The sequence below is a fragment of the Vicugna pacos genome, chromosome 7 (assembly GCF_048564905.1).
Source record: "Vicugna pacos chromosome 7, VicPac4, whole genome shotgun sequence".
Classification (NCBI taxonomy): Eukaryota; Metazoa; Chordata; class Mammalia; order Artiodactyla; family Camelidae; genus Vicugna; species Vicugna pacos.
Window position 1 is genome coordinate 6,806,739 of NC_132993.1, and position 14,083 is coordinate 6,820,821.

Consider the following 14,083-nt stretch of genomic DNA (forward strand, 5'->3'; position numbering starts at 1 on the left):
AATATGCTTAGAATGCACATTCCAAGGCTCCTCTTACAGAGATTCTGACTCAGTAAGTTGGGGTAGGACCACGGAGCCTGCAGTTTGCTAATGCCAGGTTGAGTCCGACACACGTGGTCCTGGAATACTAGGACTGACGAGGTTCATTCTAGTAGGAAGGTCCCAGGAATCTTTTGCTTCCTTGTCCTCAAGAGGAAGCTTCTTAAACTGTGTAGTAAAGAGCTTAACCTTGTCCGAAGAGAGATCTGGACTTTGCCCTAGGCTTGGGGCAGAGGATATGGAAAGCCCTGGAGTGTTATGCCCGATAGGGGCATCTTTGTCTGGCTGGGAGCCTTGGGTCTTGCCAGAGAGCCTAACAGTGCGATTTAGGGTGGGGACTGGCCGTACCAGATAGCACTTGGGGTGGGGCCTCTCCCAATAGTATTTAGGTTGGAGACTGACCATCCCAGATGAACTGACATGTGATGTAGGGTGGGGGTTTGGATCACAGTTTAGTCTCTGGAGGGGCTGGAAACAGAAGTAGGCTTTGTGAGCAGTTGGCCATTCCTACGTAATGCAGCCTAAATAAAGACCCTGAACACTGAGGCTCGGGGGAGCAGCACCCCACATGTACTGGCACGATTAGTTCTGGGAAAGTAAAGTGTCCGTGACTCCACAGGAAGAGCACACCTGGCGGCCGGGCACCTGGGACTTCTGGTCTCTGCCCTCTGGGCTCCTGCTCTTGCCTGATTCTCCTCTGGGTCCTTTCCCTTGAATAGCCATACCCATCAACAGAGCAGCCTGCAGTGAGTTCTGCAAGTCCTTCTACAGAATCACCGACCCTGAGGGTGGTTTCGGGAGCCTCTGAACTTGCAATGGTGTCAGAAGTGTGAGCAATATTGTGCGGGCTGTGATCCTTCCAAGTTTGCAGTTGGTCTAATTCTCTGCAAAAATAACCATCTCAGTTTAGAAGTATGTGATGGAATCCAACAATGTTAAGACAAAGACTTCCAAGAGTGAAAACCGACTTCCAAGCCCACCTCACCACCTAAACAAGGAGACTGAATCTGTAAGAGGCTAACATCCAGTTATAACTAAGCACTGAATTTCTGCTTCTCTAACTGTGCTATACTGTCTTTCCTATTATGCAGGGAATTTAAAAAAACTTTTTTCTGTATGATAGTCTTAGTTTGTGAATATAGAAATTTTTAGAGTCAAATATACACATTCACACCGCAAAACTCGGCGTTACACACATCTGAATATGAACACTGGCAAGGAAAAAATTATTTGAAGTCTTTTGGAAATCCTTCAAGGAAATGCCTGGAGCTTAAGAATCAATGCTATGAACTCATTTTTAAACCTCTGGTATCTTGATAACCTCTTGAGTATGGGAACCATTTCTCTTTATGTATTTTGGCCTTTAAGCCTTTTATTATGGTTTAAAAAAACAGCTTTACAAACAAAGGCATCCACAGAGAAAAGGAAGCAGAAGGGAGTTACTACTGGCCATGCAAAAACGGCGGTCTTTAAAATGCAAAGCCTTTCTAATTTTAGTTTTCTCCATGCATTTAACTACCTTCTGAGAATAACTTCTTGAATATTAATGGGCCTATACAATTTTAAAAGGAAGAAGACTAAAAGCTTTCCAAAATGACATGTAGCTCGAAACAGCTCCTGTCCTCAGTCAGGGACAAGTACCCCCATGTTTTGGAACCAGCAGAGACTTGTGTGCTAGGCAGAGAGTGCCAGTTTGGAAAAATGAATGAAAGTCCCAGATGGTGCCTGTGGGTCTAGAATATTTATGACGGAAGGAAATGTAGACGCTGCAGGAGAGAAACCATGAAACTGGATGCCTAGTGATTCTCCAGAGATGGAGAGGAGAGCGGACTCAGGAGGGGATGGATGTCAAAGCAGCTTTTCTCTTGACCACGGTTAGGGGGGTGGCAAAATGAGAAGCGTTCACTGGAGGAGGTGTGCTTTGCTGGGGGACCAGAGGTAATTTACGGGGTTGGTTTCAGGTGATATCAGGGAGAGCGGGTTCACTGAGATACCTGGCTCTAGAGAGTTCAAGGAGGATGAAGTGTGGGATTTAAGATCCAAAGAAGGGGATATAACTGGGTGCTAAGACAGCTTGAATCGGAAAAAAGCTGACAGGTGTTAACGTGGAGCAAGCTGAAGTTTACAAGGAGACAATATACCAGTCAATGAATTAACTATAACTTACAAATGACTAAGCTATGGATGGCTGTGATTATGGGCATGCTGATCACGAACAAAAGCCAATGGCAAGATCCAGGGAGAAAAGGATAAAGCTTTGGGAGGTGCGTGCCTGCTGGTGAGAGCTGTAAGTCTGTTGGAAGGAAAACAGACTGTATCCTGGTTACCACAGACTGAGTCTCAGCCCAGACTGTAGGTCATGTCACAGACACTGTTTCTTTCTGTATTACAGCAAATTATTTCCTATCTAGCACGGTCTTTCAATGCCAGCTTGGTATGACTTCAGACAAGATCTCTCTAATGAGGAAAAAAAGTGTCAAATGAAGAGTCTGTATTCTACATGCTATGGACACAGAATATAAAAAGAGACCTATTCAGTTTTCCATTACAACACCAGATGGATTTCAACTACAGTATCTGCAATACTGGGCAAAAAAAGTGGAGAAAAAGTGAAACCATGCCACAGGCTCAGCAGAGATTTTAAATAGGAATGCAGAGAGAGATGACAGTAGGAGAATCACTTTTTTCTACAATTACAAGCTTTCTTAAAGTGTGAAAGACTTCTACAAAAGTGCAAGAGACGCCTAATGGATCTAAATTATCTTAATGGTTTTTCTCTAGCTATGATTACTTAAATTTGTACTTTATCTTCTACTTAGTAATGAGTATTAGAAAAGAGGAATCTTAGGGTTGAATATTAAAAATACAGGACCTTAGTAACTCACGGCTGAAAGTATTCTAGGAGAAACGCTCAAATGACATTGTAGGAGAATGAATAGAGTCCTGAGGTCATCTGTTCCCACCCCTGAAAAACAGCAGGGAATCACTTCAGTGTCCCTGGTGGTCATGCCAACCAACTTCTACTTGAACGAAGCATTCCTGTGGAAATGGATAACGTTAAATAACAGCAATGATTCATCATCGAGCACTCTTCCTTTCCCCTTACTTCTGGTTATTAGAGCTGAAAAGACAACTCTGTTGATTATACTGCATAAACAAATTTTTTTCCTCTTGAAAGGTGATGCATACAAAACATGTGAGAACCTTTTTAAGGGTCAATGTGTACCAAGTTCAGACAAGCGTGTTTACTTTTTTCATGATCTGATGAACTAAGGAGTCGTGGTTTCTGTCTAAAGAGCTCCTTTGAGAGAACAGTTGTGGGCAGATTTGAGCCACCCGCCAGCCTTTGCCTCAGGTTGGTTTGACAACAGGATGAGTGAATGGACCAGCCCCGGGAACAGGCCGCCCATCGGGAGCGCTGCCCTGCTGCCTGCTGCCGGGGGTGTGAGGCAGCCTTGACCAGCAACAGCTCGTATGTAGTGGGATTACGGGCTGAGAATTAGTAACAGGAAGCCAGTGGATCAGATTGTGTGGAAATCTGCCTTTTACGAATTAAGCCCAACAGGAAAGGGATCATTGGTTAAATGGAGCTCTTGGCAACGAAACACTGTTTCCCTTTTTTTTTTTTTTAAATAAACCATGCTCCCATTTGTTGACATAAAAACTTTTTCCAAAATTTTAATTTTTTTATTGAAGTATAGTTCATTTACAATGTTTCAGGTGTACAGCAAAGTGATTCGGTTATGTACATGTGCATATATATACATATATGTATTTTTTTCAGATTCTTTTCTATTATATTATTATAAGGTATCGAACATCATTCCCTGTGTTTACAGTAGGTCCTTGTTGTTTATCTATTTTAGACATAGTAGTGAGTATCTGTTAATGCCAAATTCCAAATGTATCCCTCCCTGTCCTTTCCCCTTTGGTAACCATAAGTTTATTTTCTATGTCTGTGAGTCTATTTCTGTTTTGTAAATAATTTCATTTGTATGATTTTTTTTTAGATTCCACATATAGTGATATCATATGCTATTTGTCTCTCTGACTAACGTCACTCAGTGTGATAATCTCTAGGTCCATCCATGTTGCTGAAAATGGTATTATTCTTTTTTATGGCTGAGCAGTATTCCATTTGTGTGTGTGTGTGTGTGTGTGTGTGTGTGTGTGTGTGTGTGTGTAAAATCACATCTTCTTTACTCATTCCTCTGTTGATGGATATTTAGGTTGCTTCCATGTCTTGGCTATTGTAAATAGTGCTGTTGTAAACACTGGGGTGCATCTGTCTTTTTGTTAGTCTTCTCTGGATAAATGCCTAGGAGTGGGGTTGCTGGATCATATGGTAGCTCTACTTTCAGTTTTTAAATGAACCTTCATACTGTTCTCCATAGCGGAGACGTCATAATCTTAATTATCATCTCCAGATAGTGGTATGCCCAGATATAGGAGGCTGATGGGGAGTAAAAAAAAAAAACCCTGAAGATCTCAGATAAATATCAGCCAATAAGAATTTTTATTTGTCCATCACATTCTGTAGGTTGCATAACAAAAACAAGTTTTTTTTTGTTTTGGCTTGTAAATATAAAATTATGATTTTCTAAACTATACATGCTCTCTTGGAGATTCTGATATACAGTCTTTGCCCTTAGTTGAAAAAAATATCACTGTTGTAGAGTTTTCAAAAATTGACATGGAAATGTGTTTCTAAAATGTTGTTACTTGAAACAAGTAGGCTATAAACAGCATGTGCCATATGATCTTTTTTGTAAAAAATCACATATAAAGTGCATAGAAAAATGGAAATGTTCATACCAAAAGAGTAGTAATGCATATGTTAGAATATGAGATTAGAGCTGATTCTTGGGGTTTATTCTTTTTGCTTCTCTGGATTTTTAAATCATTCAATGATAAACAAACAATATTTGTATAATTTTAAAAAGTTATAATCTGATCATTTTCACTTCTTTTGCAAAGGCTGGTGACATTTTAAGCCACTCTATTCTATAATTTTAACAAGAGTTTAATCAGAGAGATTAGTTCATCAAAATGCAAAGAATGAGATTTCATTTAAATACAGAAAATTAGAGAGAATTTAAAAGCAGACTGAAACATTCCTCCTTACTTCTTTCCTGTTCTTAAGACATCTGAGAAGATTTTTTAAAAAGGAGAGTGGTCAAACTTTACCATAAAATAATTTTGAACAAGATGTGAGTTTTTTTCTGTTAAAAATGGCCCAAAATAATAAGGGATTGCTATTTTTCCAATTAAAATTCTCACAGGTCTGAAGTGCCAGCATGTTCAGATGTTTAAACCAATGTATACAGGAATCAGAATGCAAGATGAGCCTATTCCGTGTTATAATTACACTTGACAGATACACACTGTTTCTATTATTCATTGGCTCTGGTTGAACCTACCCAGAAAGACCCTGTAGAATGCTAAGTACCAAGCACCCTTCATGAGAAGTCGTTTGGCATTCTCATCAGATGTTCTCACCAGAGGAATCAAATTCAGAGATGCAGAAAAACCAAATTTGATCATTTTAACACTATCCACAAAGGCAAGTAAAATGAGGAATTTCCTAAGAGGCTTTAGGTCCAGCTAGCTTTCTTTTGTCCAATTCTGAACACAGATGCGTGGGTGGGTCAATCCTTTGATGAAAAATGTCTTTTAACCAGTTCCTGGGCTTTAGCTATATTCTTTTCAATTCCTCAAATATTCCATGATCTTTCTCCTTTACATGCTATTGCCTATGCTGTTTTCTCTCTGGGAAAATGCCCTTATCTCATTCATTTGCCTTCATCCTTCAAGGCAAGTCAGACACTGCATTCTCTGGACACCTACCTCGATGTCTTTAGGCAAGGTGAAAGCTTCCTTCTTGTGCCACTGAACCTGTGGTGGAGACTGCTAAGTTTTCATGAAAGACGTGTCTTCTCCTTCCCACAGTTACCCCTGAAAAGCTACCATGCATCCAGCAGCTGCATTTCTGGGGCCCCGGGCATGTAGGTGGAGCCATATGACTAGTTACCACCCATGGAGTGAAAACAAAATCAGTGTGTGTCACCTCTGGACCAGCGTGGGTAAGAAGACAGGATGCTTCTCCACCCACGCTCCCTCTCTCTGCCAAGTGGACTGAGAAGACCCCAGGCTCCAGGAGATGGTGGAACCACAACACCAAAGGAGCCTTGATCTCAAGTCGCTCTGTGGAAGGACTTCGTGGAACAGAGCATGCAGATCACACTGCCACACAGTCACTGAAACCTGGGGCTTCATTTGTTAAAGCAGCTTAACTTATTCCTAAGCAAGAATATTTCTTATTCCTGTATCTCTTACGATCTTATCACATTTGAAATATTAATCCGTAAGATTAAAGGATATAAGCAGAGGACGTTCCCTCTCAGAACACTGGAATTTTGAAGGGATGAACTGTGCTGTACATTCTTGTTCCAGTTTCAGGACCTAGCTCTGCAGGAGAACATTGGCATAGTTAAAAAAATACAGAGGTAGTAGTATTATATCTGAATGAATTAATGGAATTCTGTAATTCATAAAACCATGAAGTTTTAGGGCAAAGAGAAGTGGTCGGGAGCCACATGGGAGACTTGAAATGCATACTCCTGAATGTCTGAGCCACCTCCGTTACTAACCGCACCAAACCACCGACCTGAGGTCAAAGAAAGGAGAGGCGGGGCTGTACCCTGAATATCATAAAGGTGAATGGAAACTTTGCCTACTGAGAAGTTTGTCCAGGACAAGCCCAACATCCAGAGGTACGGGAAGAGATTCCCTTTGTTGTCTGACATTTCTATTCTACACTTGAATAGACTCCAGAACCCAGAAGCCTCAAGCTGGCACAAGCGCTCTCTATTTTCAGGCTCACAGACATAGAAAACAAACTTATGGTTACCAGACTATGAAAACAAATATATGTATGTATATGCATGACTGGGGCATTGTGCTGTGCACCAGAGACTGACATGTTGTAACTGACTGTACTTCAATTAAAAAAAAAAACAACTTATGGTTATCAAAGAGGGAAGAGTGGGGGGAGGGATATATTAGGACTTCAGGATTAGCAGATACAAACTACTGTATATAAAATGATAAACAGCAAGGTCCTACTGCATAGCATAGAGAACTATATTCAATAGCTTGTAATAACCCATAATGAAAAAGAATATGAAAAAGAGTATGTGTATATATGTATGACTGAATCACTATGCGGTACACCAGAAACTAATACAACATTGTAAATCAATTATACTTCAAAAAAAAAAAAAGACAAACAACAAGGCTCCTTACGGTTAGCTGTGGAATACGAGTGCTAGGTAAAAACCCAGTGTTGTTGTATGTACAGTTGTCTTTGTCCCTTTGAGATACTTCTGGTTCAGAGCTATTTCAAGTCATCTTCCCCAGTCACTCATTATATTTAGATGAAGCTCTGCTCTCTGATTTATTGTATCCACTTCTTTTTTGTTTTAAAAAAACAGCTTTGAATTAATTGGTCCCAAGTGTCACCCTTAGTTGGATCAATGCTCCAGCGTTAGTAACAAGCACTAACCAATGCTGCCATCGACTCTTCCCTCTGCAAGCATTTGTTTTTAATAAAACATCAAGCCTGCAGAGATGCTGGTAGTGTCTAGAACGGCAGATGCAAGGTCTCTAACCTTCCTATAATTCCATATATACATTTCCACTTTCCCACTAATTCGTGTATTGATTATTGTCACGATAGTACAGGCTTTTCCCCATCTCTGTCTCATATTGAAATGCATGAATTCATGCATCTTTGGTCTCTCGTCTTAGGATGCCTGTCTTCTTCCATGGCCAAGGCAGGCTGAGTTTAGTAGCTGGTCTTTTTGACACTTTAACATGCCATCTTTTTGAAGGGAAAGATTTGGGGGCCTACCACACACAATGCATAACACAAAAAAAAAAAATCCCTTAGAATCAAAGAGAATGAGATAGAAGAAAAATTTCACCCGAAAAAGCTCTATGAAACGTTAGCATTTCTCTGTGGTAATGACACACAACATAGACTCTTCAGACAGACACTCTGGTAAGACGCTCTTTAACGAGGATGCCTATTATTTTCCAGGCAATGTGCCGAATTAATTGTCTTGCAGAAATGTTGTTATTGTTAGGAAAATGAAAGACTTCTCTTTTATTTGTGTTTTATATTTTAAATCAAGATGCAGTAAAAAAATCTTTTGTGTAGGCAGGATTTCATTAGGGAGGTGGTCTTCTCAAGGTGCCCCTGGAGTGTTCTAGAGAAAGAGAGGCAGGACCACAAGCTCTGTAGAGAGAGGTGACTCCATCCGGCCAGCTTAAGAGACATTCCTAACTCCTTCTAGAAATTTCCAAATTAGCTGACATGGGTGGATCAGTAACATCTGAGGTCACCTGGACAATTTTTCATATCAGGAAGACATCCCACTCTAAAGTCTATTCTTTTCATCTCAGGTACCTATGACATGTACTCAAATAACTGTCCCCTTATTAAGACCGGCAAAGAAGTCTGGGTAAATTCAATTGACTTTGTTATTTACCAATTATTTGTATATCTTATAATACTTAACAAAATGCACAAAGCTAGTATATTAAATAGCTTTAGTATAGCCCAAATTTCATCTTTATTTACATCTTGAATTTTTTTTTGGTCCATAATTGAAATTGAAAAGTTTAAATCAGGAGCTAGAGAAATGTTTAAAAATTAAAGAAAAATCACAGTAAGAAAGAAAAATACCATATGAGATCGCTCATATGTGGAATCTAAAACAAAACAAAACAAAACAAAACAAAGCATAAATACAAAACAGAAACAGACTCATAGACACAGAATACAAACTTGTGGTTGCCAGGGGGGCCGGGGGTGGGAAGGGACAGACTGGGATTTCAAAATGTAGAACAGATAAATAAGATTAAACTGTATAGCACAGGGAAATATATACAAGATCTTGTGGTAGCTCACAGTGAAAAAAAGTGTGACAATGAATATACGTATGTTCATGTATAACTGAAAAATTGTGCTCTACACTGGAATTTGACACAATGTTGTAAAATGACTATAACTCAAAAAAAATCACAATAGTGTTGCTACACAGGTTAAAAACATTTTTTTAAGAAGGTATTTTTTTTTCCTTATGTATTGTAATGACCAGGTCAGAAGCCTTCTTTAGCTTCCCAAATCTTTAATACAAATTGAGCTCATAACTAGACTTGCATTGTAGTAGAAACACTAAAATTCCTCCTAAATCTATGTTGATAACCTAAGTTGGTTTGGATAGTTAAAAGGAAAAATCCAGGTCCTAACACCTGATTTGTAGTAGTAAAAACTCACAATATTTATAGAAGAAAAAATATCCTAAAGAACTTCTCAATGGCACCAGAGGCCGGGTAAGTGGAATTAGACACTCCTCATATCTACATGAGTGAAGCTCTTTTAATATAAAACGTTGGTCCAGTTCTGAAATAGTGGAAGATAAATTGCCATCAGGTTATTTCTTCTGATTCATCAATTTCTGTATATTGCAGAACATCTTCTTCTGTGACGTGCTCGAGCATGTGTACTGCAGAAGGCAGCATCTTGGAAAACGGAAGTTTCTCCTTAATACCTTTCCCTCAGATTAGCAGGATGTTGCACTGCCGCCGCCGCATTTTTGTGGAGATACGCCTGTGAAATGTAAACACGTTTCCCGAGTCATCCTGATACCTGAAGCACCTCAAGCTCGGGTAACACAGAAGCTTACGCTAAAGTATTGCAACTGCTCCTACTTGCTTCTCCTGAGTATTTCCTGGGCAGCGAACATCCCCTTCGGAAATTTCCCGCTGTGTCCTCTGTAATCTCTTTAAAATGATTAAACAGAAACAAAAATGCTGTCACCATTTGCCATCAAACACTTCCTTCCTCCGGTTATATGTCACCTGAAGGAAAACCTACCCACCAGCAAGCATCACAGCGCCCCTCCCCAGGGGCCGCGTCTTGGGCGGGAGGGCAGCTGGGTGCGCCCTTCACGCCAGTGCTCCTTCCGTTCTGAGGCACCAGAGCCCCCACTCAGCAATGTGCCCTCTGGTGGCAGTTCCTCTCCTCGGGCCGCTGCCGCCATCCTCTGAACAGGGGACGCTAACATTTGGCTCCAGGGTCCCTGCCCACGGCGTCCCTTGCCATTGCCACTAGGGGCCTCAAAGGGGATGGGGTGACCAGCCAACACTCGGGCCTCCAGTTCCCTGACTTTCCCCACAGCCTTTCCCTCCAACCCAGAAGCCCACTTGCACGGCCAGACTAGGCATCGTGGACCTTCTCACCACCCGAACAGCTTCCCTGTGAAGCCTTGAATTCCAAAATTTCACCACCCATGATCTGTCTGGGTCACTCAAGTAAACTGCTTGTCCCCTTAATATTTATTTCGTCTTGTCCCCATGTTGCTCCAGATGCTGGTCTCTCCCACTGCATTGTGGGCGACTCTGGGAGGGGGACGTGTCCGAGTCTCCTCGCGTTCCTCTTCGGTGCATACGTAGTAGGCACTCACTAAATGCTGGGTGGAACGTTTAGATTGCCACATGTTTAGAGTCAGATCTGAGACTTGCCTAAAAATCGCCCCTCCCGGGTCATACTTCCTTCTCTAACAACACCAAACACTTGCAGGTCCTGAGTATCCATCATGTTCCCCATCCTCGTGCTTTTGTCTATGCTCTTGTTTGCACTGTCCCCTCCTGCTAGAGTTGTCCCCCCACTTCTTCATCTAGCTCACTTCATTGCCGGTTCCTTACCACCCAACTCAGGTGTCACCTCATCTTCTTCTTCATTCCCAGGCTGGGTTACGTACTGCTCCTCTGGACATTTATAGTATCTGATGTCTATCGCTTAATCCATTTATAGTATTTTAGTGATCATGTCTGAAATCAGCTGTGTAACCAGTGCGCCCCAGATTCCTTGTCTGTAAAATGTGGGTAAAACCTAAAAATGTGTTACAAAACCGAAAAACGTTAAGACTTGTAACAGCTTTAGAACAGTGCCTGGCACTCAGAAAACTCACTTAGAAAATGCATCCATCATCTTCTGTTATTGACCAGCAGGTGAGGATGTTGGGTTCTCTTGTCTTCACCTTAGACCCTCCAGGATCTACCCTGGTGCCTCTGATACCGCAGGTGGGCCGGGACAGGTGGCCTGATGATGGGACTGTGGTCATGGACATGGTGGGACCACCTTGCTCAGAAAAGGGATCTAGAGACTCAGTCAAGCTGTTCCCCATGGGGAGCTCGGAAAAAAGAAATGGATGTATCTGTGACTGTTAGTGAATCTTATTTAAAGCAATACTCCTCAGCCATCTCAAAAACACTAACAAATAAGCAAACAAAACAACAGAAACAAAAATCGTTTCCGATTTGGAAACGGACCTCCTAGTCCCTGGCCGATGCTCTCCTCCCTACTTTGTGCCCCTCGGCCCCTTCAGATGTTCTGATTCTGAGTCTCGTTCTTCCCCACCTCCTTGGGGACCTCACTCCTTCAGCCGGCCCCTTACGCTCCCAAATCTCCGACCTCTTTTTCTTTACTGGGTTTTCCTCCTTGATACAGAGGCATGCCTACGTCCCCACCGCTGACAATAACCAGAACAGTGAACACACCCACCGGCCCTTCATCTCCGCGCCCCGTCCGCTCACCGCAGACACTGTCTTACGTTCTGACCGTGGCCCCTACATGTGAAAGCTGAAGAGCACTGTCTGCCCTTTTGTTAGTGGCCTCTCCAAGTAGTGGCATCAAACATTCTTTTTCTGTTTGTTTGTTTGTTCCTGAAATTCTTTATTTGCTCCCCAGGGATCACTGTCTTCCCACTTCTCTGCTGCCTTCTACAAAAAGCTGCTTTTCCTCCTCCTGCCCCTTGACTGTGGTTTCCATTCTCGAGCACCGTGTTTTCTCTCACTGCACATTTGTTCTGGGCAATCTCATCCCTGCTGAAGGTGCCCAGTGCTTATGTCCTGGTGATTCTCCAGGTGATGGTGCCGCGCTCCTCGCGTTTCTGACTCAGACGGCTCTGCTGGGCTCCAGACGTGAACCCACAGCACCCTCCAGGTGTGCCCACTTGGATAGACGCTCCTACGTCCTGCAGACCCTCAGACTCAAAACATCCAAAACGCACTTTGCATTTTGCCCTCCCCTGCTGGACCCCTTAACGGTGTCCAACTTACACATCACATCATCAAAACCATCACAACCAAATGCTGGCTTCATTCTAGAACCTTCCATTCCGCTTCACCCACACAGCTGTTTTGTTAGATTCTGTGGAATCTCTCTCTTAAGCATCTCTCACATCTATAAGCCTTCGTTGTCGTCTTCCCCTCTCTCCATTCACTCTGCCACCGTCTTCACACGAGCCCCCGCTGCGTCTTGTCTGGCTTTCCATCTTCCCTCTGATCATGTTAGCCCCTGCTCACTGTAGCTTTCAGGGTTGAGCGCAGCCAGCTCTCCCCCAGCCCAGTTGGTACCAAATGCTCTGACCGCTACCTGCCCTTCTGGCTCTGCTGCCCCTAGTTCACCAGGTTCCCTGCTGAACTCTCCCTCTGGGGCCCCGGGTCCAGCCCCCCACACCTTCACTCACCCGTGTTCTCCTCTCCTGACCCCACCTGTTCTTCCCCAGCCGTCTTCACCTTCCTGACCTCTGCTCACCCATCAGAATTTAAGGAAAGCCCTATGTTCGCTGGGAAGCACCACTGTCCCTCCAGGCAGGGCCAATGCCCGCCTCGGTGCTCTCAGCCATCTCTCTCTATGTCTGTCCGCTCTGGGAGGCAGCGTGGTTTGGTGTTGAAAGCAATGGCTCAGGACGGACAAGAAACATTTGGGGCCCAACACCAGCCCGGCCGCTCTCCCGCTGTGTGCCCGTGGCCGGGCCGCCTCCTCGCCCTGCGCCTGTCTCTTCATTCGTCAAACAGAGATGCTGATGGTAGTGCCCACTCCAAAGGGCGGTTAGGAAAGCGAGTGAGATGATCTGCGTAGAATCCTGGGAGCAGTGCTTGAGACATAGGGCGTCTGAGTAAAGCTGAGCTATTTTTTTATTATTGTTTTCATAAGTACTGATCTACTTGACTGCTTTCCAAAACAAACAGATCTTTGAGGGAAAGAAACCAGGCTTGACTGGACCACATTCCCTCAGCACCTAGCACTGCATCGGCGCATAGCAGGGACTCAGTAAATACTCACTGAACGAATGAGTAAGTACAGAGAGTAAGTGAAACACAGCCGGAAGACTTTACCTTCAAAGTATACTAGTGAGTAACATCACTCTAATTTTATCGCGTATGTTTTTTACTTGCACGTTAAGATGTTGACGGCACCTCATTCACTTAGTTCTTAGAGTCAAGAATCTTCTCCTTCTGACAGAAGGGCACGATATCGCTAATTAACAGAAGTGTCATCCTGGAAACCACCACGCAGGCATGCACTGCGACAAAAGTCCTTTGAGACACACGCAGAGAAACAGAATTTGAATTCTATCAGAAAGGCTAACAAGGTAAAGGGGGAAAAAGGAGAGACAGTTTTAGAAAGTCTGACTCCAGGAACCCTGGTCTCCAAGCCCTCCCAGGGGGCCAGCCCTCGCTGCGTGAGCAGGTAGGTCTGCTGGACTCCTCAGCGGAAGAGAAAAATGGGCCCGAGAGAACCCTCCCTCTCTGCCCGCTGCCCCAGGGCTCCTGCAGAGAAGAGCCGGGAGAAATGTGGCAGATGGGTAGCAGCAAGCCTCAGTCACGGCCATCTTCTCTCCATGTTCTTCATAAAGTTTTGATCAGATAGAGAAACCTGACCTTTCCCCCCCATGAATGCCTTTGAGCCCTAATGGAGATGCTGTGTAACAGTGGACATTTGGGGGTTCTTATAAATAGCCATTTCCACCTTAGTCATTATTAGAAGGTTATTCGTAATTATTAGAACTCCGAGGAAAAGCCAGCTTCTCATTCCTGCCTTGAGTGCCTCACACTTTCTCAAAAGTAAACTACATGACAGACGAGAGCTATAGGACAAAACAAGGCTTTCATTCACCCTTTGCCACAG

The 14,083-nt window shown here is 43.2% G+C and overlaps 1 protein-coding gene and 1 long non-coding RNA gene across 8 annotated transcripts in view; both read right to left on the reverse strand.

The window, feature by feature from the left end:
- CNTNAP2 (contactin associated protein 2) overlaps positions 1 to 14,083 on the reverse strand; it is a 1,225,886-nt gene that overhangs the window by 211,490 nt on the left and 1,000,313 nt on the right. The window lies entirely within an intron of this gene.
- LOC140697517 (uncharacterized) lies at positions 9,467 to 12,221 on the reverse strand. 2 transcript variants are annotated; one of them, XR_012074654.1, is made up of 4 exons: positions 11,672 to 12,221; positions 11,079 to 11,300; positions 9,817 to 9,888; positions 9,467 to 9,715 (listed from the first exon to the last, which is right to left on the reverse strand). It is a non-coding gene; the product is annotated as an uncharacterized lncRNA (long non-coding RNA). The 2 variants fall into 2 exon arrangements; XR_012074653.1 differs by having other exon boundaries at positions 11,079 to 11,324.